The 13,765-nt window shown below is 39.7% G+C and overlaps 1 protein-coding gene across 1 annotated transcript in view; it reads right to left on the bottom strand.

Moving 5' to 3' along the window:
* The window catches only part of Kcnb2 (potassium voltage-gated channel subfamily B member 2), a 443,261-nt gene extending 432,556 nt beyond the window's left edge, over positions 1-10,705 (bottom strand). The window contains exon 1 of the mRNA XM_004842056.3: positions 9,460-10,705. The gene's annotated coding sequence lies outside the window, so the exon portion shown is untranslated. The remainder of the gene's footprint in view (positions 1-9,459) is intronic.
* Positions 10,706-13,765: the final 3,060 nt, after the last annotated feature.

Genomic DNA, 13,765 nt, shown 5'->3' with positions numbered 1-13,765 from the left:
CAAAAGGAACTACCTTTGACTTTTGGATTCATCCCCTGTCACCCTGAACCCTCCCCAAGGACATCTTGAAAGTTCTGGATGAAGAAATGGGAGACAGTTCTAGAGGAAGGAGAGGTCTAACAGATGGCCGGCTATTTGGAACCCAGTGAGAAATAAGCAGGAAAGAAAACCTTGTGGTGAAAAATGGTGAATACATTCCAGGAGCAGTGGCATCTAGCATTTAATGCGAATTAGTTTCTTGACTGTGCCATAATTACCATCCTGTATCTTAAAGCACTCTTAAAGGGTCTGTTATATACATAAGCCTTACAATAGTGATACTTCAGAGAATGAAGGAAGATGTGTCTGAGAGGAGTAAGTCCCAGAGGTCTGGGAAGAAAGCCAAAGAAAAGACAGGAGTGAGGTGGGGAAGATGCCATCTATAGCATGGGTTAACTAGTAAGTGAATTTAACTCACATCCTTTCCCCCAGCCCCCTTATTTATTTTAAAAGAAGATTACTATATCAGGGATGGTTAATTGTCTATCTAAATTTATGACTTACTTTAATTAGGAGAACTGTCACTGAGAAGTTCCTGTTGAACTAGGGATTCCATTTCTCAATTCCCCTGCATCTAGGTGGGCCTATAAGTTAAACTGAACTATATTTCACTCACCAGTGGAATATAAGTAGAGGTGCTTTTGCTATCTGAGCCAAGATGTCAAAGTGGTTTTGCCTTTTCTGTGCTCTTGCTCTCTTCATTGGATTATGTGGTTGGCAAATATATTTTTCTATGTCAAATTGCTAATATTCTAGGGTTAATTGCAGCAGTTAGCATGATCCTAACTTATTCTGAAAAAGTGATACCTTGAAGGAGTCCTGCCTTTATAATAATTTAAACATGTAACAATGGCCATCAGCCAGGAAACAGATATAGAAGTCAGGAAACTTAGAACCTTATTATCCCCTTACAAAAGGGCATTAACTTCAAGTGCTAGCGGAAGTGGCTGGAAATGTTAATGTATGAGAGTTGCACCTTACTACCTACAGCAAGTCATTAAAAAAGAATTGATAACCTTAGGAAAGTATTGGTAGTTTGAAAAGAGAGACAATGGGGAGTAGCCAACATTTAGAACTTTAAGACCTCATACTGGAACAGCTCACTGTTTCAAGGACAATAAAGGTGAGAAACAACAAGGAAAAACAACTTTGAGTAACTGATGCCCATTATGATTTCCTACTTGACAAAGTGACTTACCCCTACTGTAAATATCTGACTAATGAAGTTATCTAACACCCCAAGGCTATTTTTCAGATTACCCAAAAGTAACCACTTGAGATATGATTGAGAAATAAGCAAAGAAATTAATTAAGATCAAGATATATGACTAGAAAAAAGCTTTCCTTGTAGTTAACACCACTAACAAGGACAAATAGATGAGTAACAATGAAGATTTTTGAGGAAATTGTATTGTCATAGGTATTAAGAATCAAAGCGGGGTGGGGGGAGGAAGAGAAGGAAGAGGAAAGGAAGGAGGGAGGCAGGGAGAGAGGGAGGGAAGGAGGGACGGAGGGAGGGAGGGGAAACAGTGACTATAAAACATCTTCCAAGCATCCAGACATAAATCAAGAAATATCAGACTGATAATGTAAGTCCAGGAAGGGCATACTTCCCAACACCCATATTGGATATGGCCAGGGAGATAAATGGATAATAAAGACCCAGGACTACAGAAAACAATGACAAGGTTCTTCCAAGACAGGGAATCCAGGGTCTAATAAAGGAACTTCCTCCACTGCTGGATGGATCAGGAGTTCTTTAACAACATCTGCTAGGATTTCTTCCAGAGTATAGGCCAATAACTGTTCATTCTTTCTTTTTCCAAATGAGAACTTTGAAAGCAATTATTCCAAACCTGATCTATCATTGTTTATGAGGAGGCCAACTACCTGACTTTAGTCCAAAGATTTCTGGCCAATGAAGGATCCTATCCAGACTTAATGGCAAGGCGTAGTAAAGCTGAGGTTTTCTTACATGTAGCCAAAGAGGCAGATATGGCAGAAATAGCTATTTAAAAAATGTATTTCTGCTTCCTTGATATGGAAATGTTGCTGAAAGTGGCTGCTCAGCTTGGAGTTGCATATTCCACGCCTCTGTACGCAGGTGACCAATGTGATTATCTCACCAAAAGAATGAAAATTGAAGCAAGGTGTGTCACCTACTGGGTATGCCTTCTCTATATTCAGTCTCTTCCACAACTACCAGTTACATGCAGAGAGCTCCATGTTTCTAGTATAGATACAAAAAGTCTGGGTCCCTAAATCAGTGTATTGAATACACACATTGCAGTCTCATGCAAGTGAAAAATGATGGACTATTCTATTGACCATTGAAACAGGAAGGTCCATCACAGCTCAGATTACCTCTAATACAATAATTTTGAAAGAAATAAGAGAAAAGTGAATACCTACTATTATGACCTGTGTTGAAAGCTGCAATACCTGGAGACACTTGGATTGCAAGAGTCTGCCATCAGGAACCCAAATCTCCTCTCTGACTTCACCAGCCCTATTTAAGGTTAAGCTCTGGACCTTATTCCTGTATTCTACAACAGACTCTTAATTAGGTCCCTAGGCACCAATTTCCCCCCTTCTTGTAGTCCATGCTCCTCATGTTAGCACAGAAATTTGTCTTCAAGATTGAAGTGAACTATGTCACTTTGTAGAACTGTAGTTGACCCCTGACTGCCTGACCTACAGAACAAAGTCCAAATGATTTAGGGTGGCATACAACACCTTTCAAATCTAATCCTCAATCTTCTTCTCCAGCTTCATCTTCCATCACTTTCCTACAACTGGCAAAGCTGAGTCCCAATCACCAGCTTGGCCCTTTTTACAATACTACTTTGGAAATGCTGTTCCCTCAGAGAGAGTATACTCCATCTGCCTCCCTTTCGGACTGGAAAATGCATACTCATCTTTTAAAAATGAGTTTAAGATGATCACTTCATCTGTGAAGTCTTGTCTGACACTCCCACGCACAAAAGGAAACACTGACAGTTTATGATCAGATTACCTCTATCAGCCAGCTTTATATACTGTGTCTACTATTAGGATGTCTCCAATGTTTAGCAATCTACATGGTTTGATTTTCTTGCAATTTGTTTTGTTAGTCAGCTACTAAACTTACTCTCTCACTAAAAACTTAGAGAATAAAGAAAAAAACCTAGAGAATATTGCTTTGTTTAAAAAGAATCAGTCAGTCATGTATTAGAATTGGATGGATTTCTTTAATGGGAAAATATAGCTATCATCAGTGATGCTGAATACAATTAATATAGTCTTTTTTTGAATAGTGAGTTTTCTAAACGTGTCAAGTATTTTAAAGGCAAGACCCAGAAAAGCGAAAAAGCCTGCCGTAATTTTTATACTTTTCATAAGACACTTGTGTATATGAAGAACTTGCTTCTACTATCTGCAGTTAGATCTTAACCATATTGTACATAGCATATTTTTATATAGGAATTTTCTAGTGATGTAACTACCATAGTTGGAATTTCACCAAGATTTGTTCATCATTTTGGAAAATGATGTCACTCTGTAATACTGTTTATATTAACTGATTCACTACTACAGTAGACCCACGCCTTGCAGTTATAGATGTCACACTCAGTGAATATAGTCATTTTACTCTTATTTCAAAATGCCAAGTATACAAAAGTATCACCAATTTTCAATAGAATATAATCTTCTTATCCAAATATATATTTTTATCTTATCCTAAATTATCTTCTTATCCAAACTTATGAATTTTCAGGAGCAAGCATCTATTTTATGTCATATAGTATAGTTATAACTTAGCATATTCATGTTGATATACCTATTATTTTCTCTGAAGCTACTTTTCTTTTATTTGTTTTATTTCAATTAAAGAATTAACAATCTTTAAAATATTATATGTGTAATTCAGTGATATTATCTATAAATGTCATTTCAGGTAAGCAATTTCAAAACATCACTTATAAAAAGGGGACATTGGGTCTGACTGATTATAGAATCATGGTTTTACATAAACCAGGAACTCAAAACAAATGTATTTTTGTCTTGGGATCCTTCTGTCATGCAGCTACTCAGCTGACTAGTCATGCCACCCCACCAAAAACATTTATAGTATTGTATTAGCATTTCTGTCCACATCTATAGGCTGTGAGTACACAATGTCTTACTCATATTTATGTCCCTAACAAGTATCGTTGGGCTTGGCACAGAGGAGCTCAGTAGATTCCTTTAAGATGAAATATCAAATGAGAATCCTAAGTAGGGAATATGCAGTCCCTGACTCTCAGGATAGAACTCTGAATCAATTATTCAACATTTTGCCTATAACAGTCTTACGAAGTTTTCTTCATTCTGCCTAACATTTGAGTTACTTGTGTGTGACTCTCCCTATTTCCTGTCCTCCTTGTGGACCTAGGAAGTATTGCATCCACCTATGCATCCCATGAGACTCGCCCAGAGGGAGTTAAAAAACATTTAGATCAAATGATTCCCAAGGAATATTAGTAGACACAGTGGTCTTTTTTTAAAAGTATTAACAGTACAACAAGTATATTATTGATTAAAAGGGCCTCGGTTGATTAGTCTGAGGAACTAAATACCATTTAAAGCCCTGTTTTTATAAGGAAATATATGCAAGCTTTAAAGTGAACTTTTATACTACAAGCCAAGTGTAGGTTGAAAGTTGGCATACAATGTCACTAAGTCGATGAGAACTAATATCTGTGTGAAAAACAAAAATATCAACTGATCATGACAATGTGTCTTAAGCATTTAATTCTATGGCATTCTGTAGGCAATAATTCAGATGGTATTTTTCACATAAACAGAAGCAGTAGCTGTTCAGAAAAAGCTTTACTTCAAATATTATATAGAATTTTCTTGATGAAAATCTCCATATATGATTTGATTTATGCTTTCATGATTTTATTAGTTATTTGCTACTTTATAAATTAAATGCATTCTAAAAGTATACAAGAAAGTAAATCTAAGTGACTATATTTCAATTTCCACTAAAACACTGGGATTATATTTTACAGTTAAAGAATGAGGACATGAATAAAAGAAAACTAAATTCCAAATCTAATAATTTTCTTCTAAAATAAGACATATAATTCTATAATATTTCTAATACTACACTATATTTCAAAAAACTTAAAACAAAAACCGTAACTGAAGAAAACTAGCATCAGAAATTTACCAGTCAGGTCATCTGAGTCAGACAGCCTCATTCGTAGGGTCGAAGTAAGGATAGTAATTCTCTAATGTGTTAGAATTCTGATGAAATCCCACATTTTAAAAATTAGTCTCAGTGCAAGGACCCGAGTTCGATCCCCAGTACCAAAAAAAGCCCCCAAAAAACCAGTCTCTAAACTACCTTCTTATTTTAAATTCATGTTGAAAACTTGGGGGTTTTCTCCTACTTAAAAAAAGTAATTCCTGTGCTGGGGATTTAGCTCAGTGGTTCTGCCCCGCCTGCCTTGTACCTGCAAGGTCCCAAGCTGGATCGCTGGTACCAAAAAAAAAAAAAAAAAGTAACTCCTTTTGGGCATTCCCAAGCAAGCCCCTGTAGTGATAAACACGGCCTCCTTTAGCAAGAAAATGTAACTCCCAAGTAAATCTAGGAACTGCAAACATCTTTTCTTCTTGTGCTTAGGCTCATGCTTCCTAATACTTCTTGATATCACAGTGATTCAAGCGCAGCCAGAACACCTGGGTTCACTTACTTCCACTTACTTCCTCTTACCACTTACTTCCTATGTGATCTTAGAGAAAATAACAAATGTCTCTGAACATTATTTTTCATATCTATATAATAAAGGTATATTTATTGTATCAGAGTGGTTGTGCAAATAAAAGTACTATTTGAAAAAAATGCTTAAAATAGTACTTGTCTGAAGTGTTGGCTATAATATTATGTAAATAAAATAATATAAATATTTTGATTTATAATATTCTAATTTATCTTAAATCTAAAATTAAATATTTTAGTAAAATGGAGTACTATGGTTGTTGTTGATCTTTCTAACAATCCCTAAATGTATAATCTGGAACAAATTTCCATCATCCTCTCCATGAATTTATCTTAATTAATTTATTCAATATAAAATTGTTAAATGTGTTTCTGTATGAAAGAGAACTCTCATTTTGAACTGTAACCACAATTTTTCACTTAGTAATTCAAAGTGTTTCTGACTGTCTACACTATAGAAAAATCCTTGAGGGAAAGGACTGTCTTCTGTACCTTCCAGCATTCTTCTTATGCCTATTTAATAACTGATAAATAAATTAGTGAATGAATTTGTGAGTGGCTCCATGCATTAAATCAGATAATAGAGACAGGTACAATTCAACCTTTAGGAATGGTCATTTTTCAAGACAATACAGGAGGTTTTGGCTTGTACTGGTCAAGGGTCTCATATACTTATTTTCTAAGAGCTGCGGGACATATATCTAAGAGGCACAGGGAGGGAATAAGCAATAAAAGAGAATGGGCTATAGATCTGGACTATGAAGATACTTCTAGGCTGGACCAAAAAAATTTAAGACTGCTCTGCTCTACAAAATTTATCACTTTGGGAGTAACAAGGCCATAAAGACTAAACCTTAAAAAAATACTCAGAACTTTAAAAAAAAAAACCCTCACATATAACCCACTTGTACTCTCCAGTCCTCTGAAGCCCTTGTGAAAATAACAAGCCTCATACTTTTATGCAAATTCCACTTGATGAATATAAGCAAAACTTAAATGATATCATGTTCAGAAATAAGCAATATCTTAATATTATATATTTAAATGCACACAAGAAGATTTATTTTCAACTTTAAGGATTTTCCTTAGGAATTAATCTCTAAGAGATAGCACATTTTCAGGAACTAATTATTTCCTTATCAAGGAAAATATGCATTAGGGCAGAATGAAGCATAAGTTTCATAGATTTTACCAGCATTTGATCTTCATAATACGTTTTCTCTCTCTCTCTCTCTCTCTCTCTCTCTATATATATATATATATATAGATATACACACACACACACACACACATATACACACTAGTCTTTCTAGAACATCATTTCAAAGTGTCACAAAACTCATTGAAGAAAAAATATTTTTTCAATGCTCCACAAACACACATTTACAAATACACAGTTAGGTATATCAAAAATCTGCTCATGGGCTGGGGATTTAGCTCAGTGGTTCCGCCGCCTGCCTCGAAAGCGCAAGGTCCCGAGTTTGATCCCCAGTACGGAAAAAAAAAAAAAAATCTGCTCAGATGTGCTTTTAAATTGCCAAGAAATGTGACCAAAACCATATCCTGCCATTTCTTTTCTGCTAGCATTCTTACTTTTATTATCATACTGAAAATCATAAAGGCAGGCTCATAGTCACAATTACCTTATGGCATCAACAAGAAAGTTTTAAAAGCAAAATAAAATGCATCGGAGAAAATAATAATTTCTACCAATCTCATCTGAATATTTAGTAGACAAGTATGCCTGAAAAACTGAACTTTGGGATTTAGGCAAAAGTGAATTTGGAAATAGTTTCAACTGACTCATGCACTGATTCTCTCAGAATAACAGGAGAAAAAGGAGGCAATATTGAAAATAAGGAGTGAGAATGAGAACTCTCAAAGCGGCAGGCAGGAGAGTTATTTTCTGGAGTCAGAGTATGTGTTTGTGTATGAGGTATATTTGGGAACACTAACATGGGGAGGGAAAAGTGAAGGTTAAGGAAGGAAGGAAGCAAAGAGAACTGCCAAATGATTCACTCCTTTTTCCAAAAGCCTGAAGAGTGCCAGACAAGGGAGAAGAGTGCATTAGACAGAATCCTATTTGTGACAAACAATTGGTCTGACCCCTGTGCAACCCAATGAGAGAGGGGATTATAGGATTTGCTTTGGGGGGGCATATTAACTTTTGGGTGACAAGAACACTTCCACATGTATTGAGAGGAAAAGTTACACTGGGTCTTCAATATTCTCAGAAAGTCCATGTAGCCACACCAATAAGCACTTTATTCACACTCTACATTAAAAACACCAGCTCAGACAGCAATGAAATGCACATACACATGCATAATGTGCCAACTTCTGGGTGAAGTTTTAGTTAATTCAAGGTCAAAGAACTCTCTAGATGTCTAAGGTTTTATTCAAGTATCACAAGTTAAACTTTGGACAACTTCATTGATATGCATGCACACATACACCCACACACCCACACATACCTAGAGTGAAACAGATAAAACTTTATATATGTGTGTACATAGTTCTATCTATCTATCCAGTTTTTAAATTGTTACTCTCTTTCAAAATTTTTCCTGTAAGTTATTCAACACTGACAGGTCAGACTAGATCTTTGACAGAAATCTTGCACTTGTCCTATGAAATGTAATATATCTTGATTGATGTTGACTGGTAAATAAACCAAGAGGCCTCTGTCCCATACAATACTACACATTTAAAGATAGTAACACTAAAATGCTTTTCTTTTGAGCTGGGGTTTAAAAAGAAAGATTCCCCATAAAATCCAGATGCCACTTAATGCAAAATTAGAAATGTGAAAAGCTATTTAAAATATTAAAATCATTGCATAACTTGATTAAAGGGAATGGTGGACCTGCATGAAATTAATCCAGTGTATATCTATGCCTGCTACATTTTTCCAGTATAATCTTGTCTTTATTATTACTTATTTTCAAAACATTCATGCAGTCATAAATGTTGCATTAATGCCATGTTTGTGCATGCTGCACTCCCACAATTTTTATGAATGGATACCCATAAATAAATGCTCATAATTTGACAAAACTGACAGCAGCATAATATTTTGGAAAAGGTCATTAAGCGTTGGGAGCAAATGATGAGGCAAATGCTAGGTGTCTTTTGGAGCCATTCAGGGCAACTATTCCCAAGTCCCCCAGCAGAGTGTGTTGGAAACAGCCATGAAGCTTTCCTTAGAGACCTGCTCTTCTCTCTCAGGAACCATGCTACAGAACCAAAACCGCGCACCTCTTGAAGAATAAAACGCATGCATGTTTGTGTTCTGAGGACTCTACAAGCACTGGAGACATCACACTCCCTAAATCCAGTCCCACAAGTGTGTGCATGTGAGTGTGGCATTTACCAACAAATAAACAGAAGGCAACGAGCTCCTCTCCTAGAAATAAGCATTTCCCATCCCTTCCCAGTCAGGCTGCTGGGAATCTTTTCGGGGGGCTAACACTCGAGTGCTCCGCACCGAGAGGGAGCCTTACATTAATAACCTTGTCAGGGTTAAGTCCGCTTTGTGTGTAAGTCCACTCAGCGCCATATGGCAGTTTCCAATTCCTTCAGCAACTCCAGTCTGGCTAGGCTGCCGCGGTGAATCGTCCTTACATTATAGGAAGCCCCTTCGGAGAGCAGCAAAGCTCCCCGCCACTTACCTAGCTCCCAGAGACCCCGCTCAGCGGCGGCACTGGCTCGGGTGCCACAAAGGGATGTGGGATTCCCCGCTCCCTCCAAGGCTGCTCTCCCTGCGACGGTCCCTTCGCCAATGATCTGTCGCTGGAAATCCCCCTCCCCTCCACCGAGAGGAGGGTCTCCCAGGCTGGCTGGAGCTCCTGGCGTTTGTTTTTCCCCCTCTCCTTACATCCCTGACTCTGGTGCACAGTCTCTAGGAGCAAAGCTCAAAGGAGAGGCGGCGGGAAGAAGCTAAGGCATCCTCTAAAAGAACAATAATCTTCATCGATCTTCACCCCCTTCCCCGCGCGGGGCCCCCATCTCCCTGCCGCCGCCGTCACTCAGACAGGAGAGCGTTGGAAGAGAGCAGGAAAAATCGAGCGGGGCTGAGCTCGCCGCGCCGAAGGAGCCGGAAAGGCGCGCCTCGCTGGCCCGGGAGTTGCCGCTTGCTCGGCAGCCCGAGGCGCGGCGGCCGCAGCGGGCGGGGGCGGCGGTGGGTGCCCGGTGGGTGTGTGTGTCTGTGAGGAGCCGCGAGAGGCTGCGCGCCGGAGGCGAGGCGGGGCGCTCACGGGCGCCGTCCCCCGCCCCGCGGCTCTCCGACCCCGCGCGCACACTCGCCCGCGGTCACCCCAGCCTTCGGCCGCACCTCGCGCGCCCAGGAGAGGCGGTCGGCGCCTCCTCTTTCTCTGCTCCTCCTCCTCCTCCTCTTCCGCCTCCTTCTCGGCGCTCGCAGCTTTCGAGGTGGGCGGCCTGGTGGGGTGACGGGCAGTGTAGCTGGCAGGCACCTGAGGGGACCCCCGGACTCGGCCTCGCGGCGCTGGAGCTCAGCCTTCCGCCGGAGGTAGCCCCGGAGCTCAGGGCGCGGCCGGGCGCGCACCTCCCACACCTCACGGGCGCCTCCCTCTCTGCTCCAGCGCGCCCGCCGCTCCCTGCCGCCGCGGCCCGGCTCCACACCCACCTGCTTCGCTCTGTGGCTCAACCTGCTCGCACCCGGCCGCCACGCTTCCGACGTCGGGGAAAGCCCCGGGACGCGCGCCGGAGGCTTCGCGGGATTCCCTCCGCCTTCTGCTCCCCGCTTCAGGGCTCTCCCTCCGTCTGGCCCCTACACGGCCGTGACCCAGCGCTCGCTGCTGGATTCCGGAAAACTGGGGTGAAGACAGATGGCCCTGAATGATGGGCCCAGACATGTGTTCCCGGAGAAGGAGCTTTGGGGATAACTAGAGCGCAGATAAGATCAGACTTTCTTCCTGGCACCTCTAGCTCCACTTGGGGGCCATCTCTAGCCCAGAGTAACCTCGCTTTTCTAGGTTTGAGGGTGAAGCAGGGTCGGCGGCCGCCTTAACTCGTGCTTCCCATGGGGGGCGCTATTAAAACCCTGGCTTGCTTTCTTTGGCCATCTTAGCAGCTTCACCTATGCAAAATATTTGTTTAGTGGAGCCTTTAGGATGGACACCTAACTCCTTCCTCAAATTCAGGGTGCAGTAAAGACGCTGAACTTGAGCTGTCATTGGGCCTTACAACTTCTGGGTTTGGTGCTCCTAGACAGGTGGAAATAGCCTGCACAGCTACAGGGCTTTAGGGAAACAAAATATTTTAAAACTTCAAAAAGAAAAAAAAAGAAAGGAAGGAAGAAAGAAAGAAAGAAAGGAAGGAAGGAAAAGAAAAAGAAAGGAAAGAACAGGCCATGATAATATTTAAACCTAGGGCCCCAGAATTTCTTTAGACCAAGAAATATGGCAGTTAAAGAGGGTTCAGATACATTCGGTTTTAAATGTACTCCACTTAATAATTGCTTTTGTTTTAATCTTGATGCATACAGGGATGCACTGTTCCTTCAGATTCTCCACACCTTAACTTCCTGCCTCCTTGTGGGCCCTACTTTGTCCTGAGCGGTCTTTTTTGGGTTCAGGCATTGAGGGGATGTTTAGTATGGAATTGGCCTTTCTGTTACAGGAAGTTCTCCAACAGAAACTGCTTTGGCCCTCTGGTGCTCTTCTCTTCTTAGGGCTTCTCAGGTATGAACACTAGGAAGAAAAGTCCAGGATCTCAAGCCTTTATTACAATCTAGCCTGTTCCCAGCTCCAGGCTCCACATTTCCAAAAATCAGTAGGAAGACCACTCCCTTGTCCCTAGTCCCTCCATCCTCCAGTGCAGTTCATACACTACAGTTGGCTCTGCCCCCAACCACAACCCTGAAGTTATTGTTTCTCTATTCTGAAATATTTCTTGACTTCCCATTTCCCATCAATCAGCATCTGCACGCCTCTGTGCCATCGCATACCTGTGTCTGTTCTTACAGGTTCCTTTCTGGGTTCAGATTCAAATCATTGTACCCTCTTCCAGGCCCACTTGAAACTCTACCTCTTCTGTGAGTTCTCTCCTTTGACATCCACAGCACATTGTCTCTGTTCTCTTAAAAGATACCTATCACCTTCTTATAGCATATACATACTTCCTATGTACATATCTTACCATTTTAAATTATAAGGTCCTTGAAGGCTGATATCATATTCCTTTATCATTTGGATTTTTCATCTAACCCAAAGCCACACATAGGACTCCAGAGAGATATCTACCATGTTTCCCCCCAAATAAGACCAGAACTTACTTAATTTTTGCTCCTAAAGATGCAATAGGATTTATTTTCATGTACAAAAATATACATTTATTTATGTACAAAATTCTACATTTATTCAAATATAGTCATGTCATCTTCTTCTGGAACATTGTCACAACACTGAACCCTGAATTTCATCCTGAATTTCTTGCAACTCCATTTCCTGTAGAATCATTGGTCTCAATCTCTCATGTGTAGCAGTAGAGCTGTCCTTAAAAGAGCACTTCTTGTCTATGTAGCCTGCTCATAGTGCATTGGCAACACAGCTGTAAGTGATTTTATCCTGTGAATACTTCACCCAAGTCACAATCTCTTGGAGACTAGGCTTTGCAAAGTTTCTATAAAATCAGGTGTTGATTAAAGACTTACAAGACAGGACTGGCAACAAAAACGATGACAGTTAAGAATGCTGAGCCACATAAAAGCGATGAAAAATTGCAGGCACCAAAATTAAGAAAATGCTTCTTTATTTCACATGAGTGCATTAAGTATGTCCATTATAACACAATGTATTGAATTATGAAAATTCATATGAGACCCAGCTACATCTGTTAGTTATCAGTTGTGCCCATTGTTCCTGTGTTGTGTCTGTACTCTGATTGGTCATTCAGCAATAGGTCTGCAGTTCATCTGTTTACATAGGTGTTTACCTCTCTTCCACCTGTTTGGGTATTTACAAGTGCTTAATTATAATTTATATCATCATTTAAGTATTAATGTCAACAATATTACTTATATTTAATTATATGTTAATATTATAGTTTTATAATTCAATACATCTGCAGTGTATTGCAACAGGCACACTAAATGTGCCTGTCTAGTGGAAGGTATTAACTGGGGCTAATTTGGGGAGGTGGGGCTTATACCCGAAAAATCAGTCTAAGTCTTATTTTCCATTTAGGTCTTATTTTTCAGGGAAATATGGTATTCACCCAGTCAATAAACATTTATTTTGTAGATTTGGTCTGGCACTCTATATTTGCTAATTGAACAGAATTGATAAAATACTCATAAGTCTAAAAAGATGTCTTAGAATTTGTTTTAGATATGCCTATATTTAAATGGTATCATGATCTTTCATAAATTTAGGGATGGTAAAAATCTGCTTACTTTATTAGCCCAACATTAATATTACTGGTCACCTTGGTAAGAATTTAATTATTTGATAAATATTTGTTTTTAAAGTTTTACCTTAAATCTCAACTAGATTTGAGAAATCTGAATCCATTTACCAACTATATAAGTGGTCATTAGTCAAGAGAGTAATTTATCTATTGGGTAAAATACCATCTCCATTTCTGGCAGGCAGGGGGCTAGGAGTAAGTTATCCCTCCAGCCAGAGAAGTGTCCCTGAGCATCCAATTATAAGAAAAAAATCTCTGGGGGAAAAAAATCTAATTTTGCTAAGTTACTCATGGTCCAAATGAGTTAGAATAACCCATTGTATATAGATTGTTTGGAATAGCAGAGTTCTTTATACGCACAGCTTTAATTCTGAATAGCAGTTGTTTCTTATTATATGGCTTCACCTCTTTAGTAGATACAATTTGGATTTTCTTCACTTCTTCAAGGATGAATTAAAAGGATGTAGCTAAAATCAGACGTGTTTTCAGATTGCTCCTTAACTCGTCTTTTTTAAACTTTTATTGAAATTTATAGAAATGTTCTTTTTG

Source organism: Heterocephalus glaber, unplaced genomic scaffold, assembly GCF_053883595.1.
Source record: "Heterocephalus glaber isolate CG9 unplaced genomic scaffold, H.glaber_assembly_v1.0 deba00001553, whole genome shotgun sequence".
Lineage (NCBI taxonomy): Eukaryota > Metazoa > Chordata > Mammalia > Rodentia > Bathyergidae > Heterocephalus > Heterocephalus glaber.
Note: the sequence above shows the minus strand (reverse complement) of the source record. Positions and strands in the feature narration are given on the sequence as shown.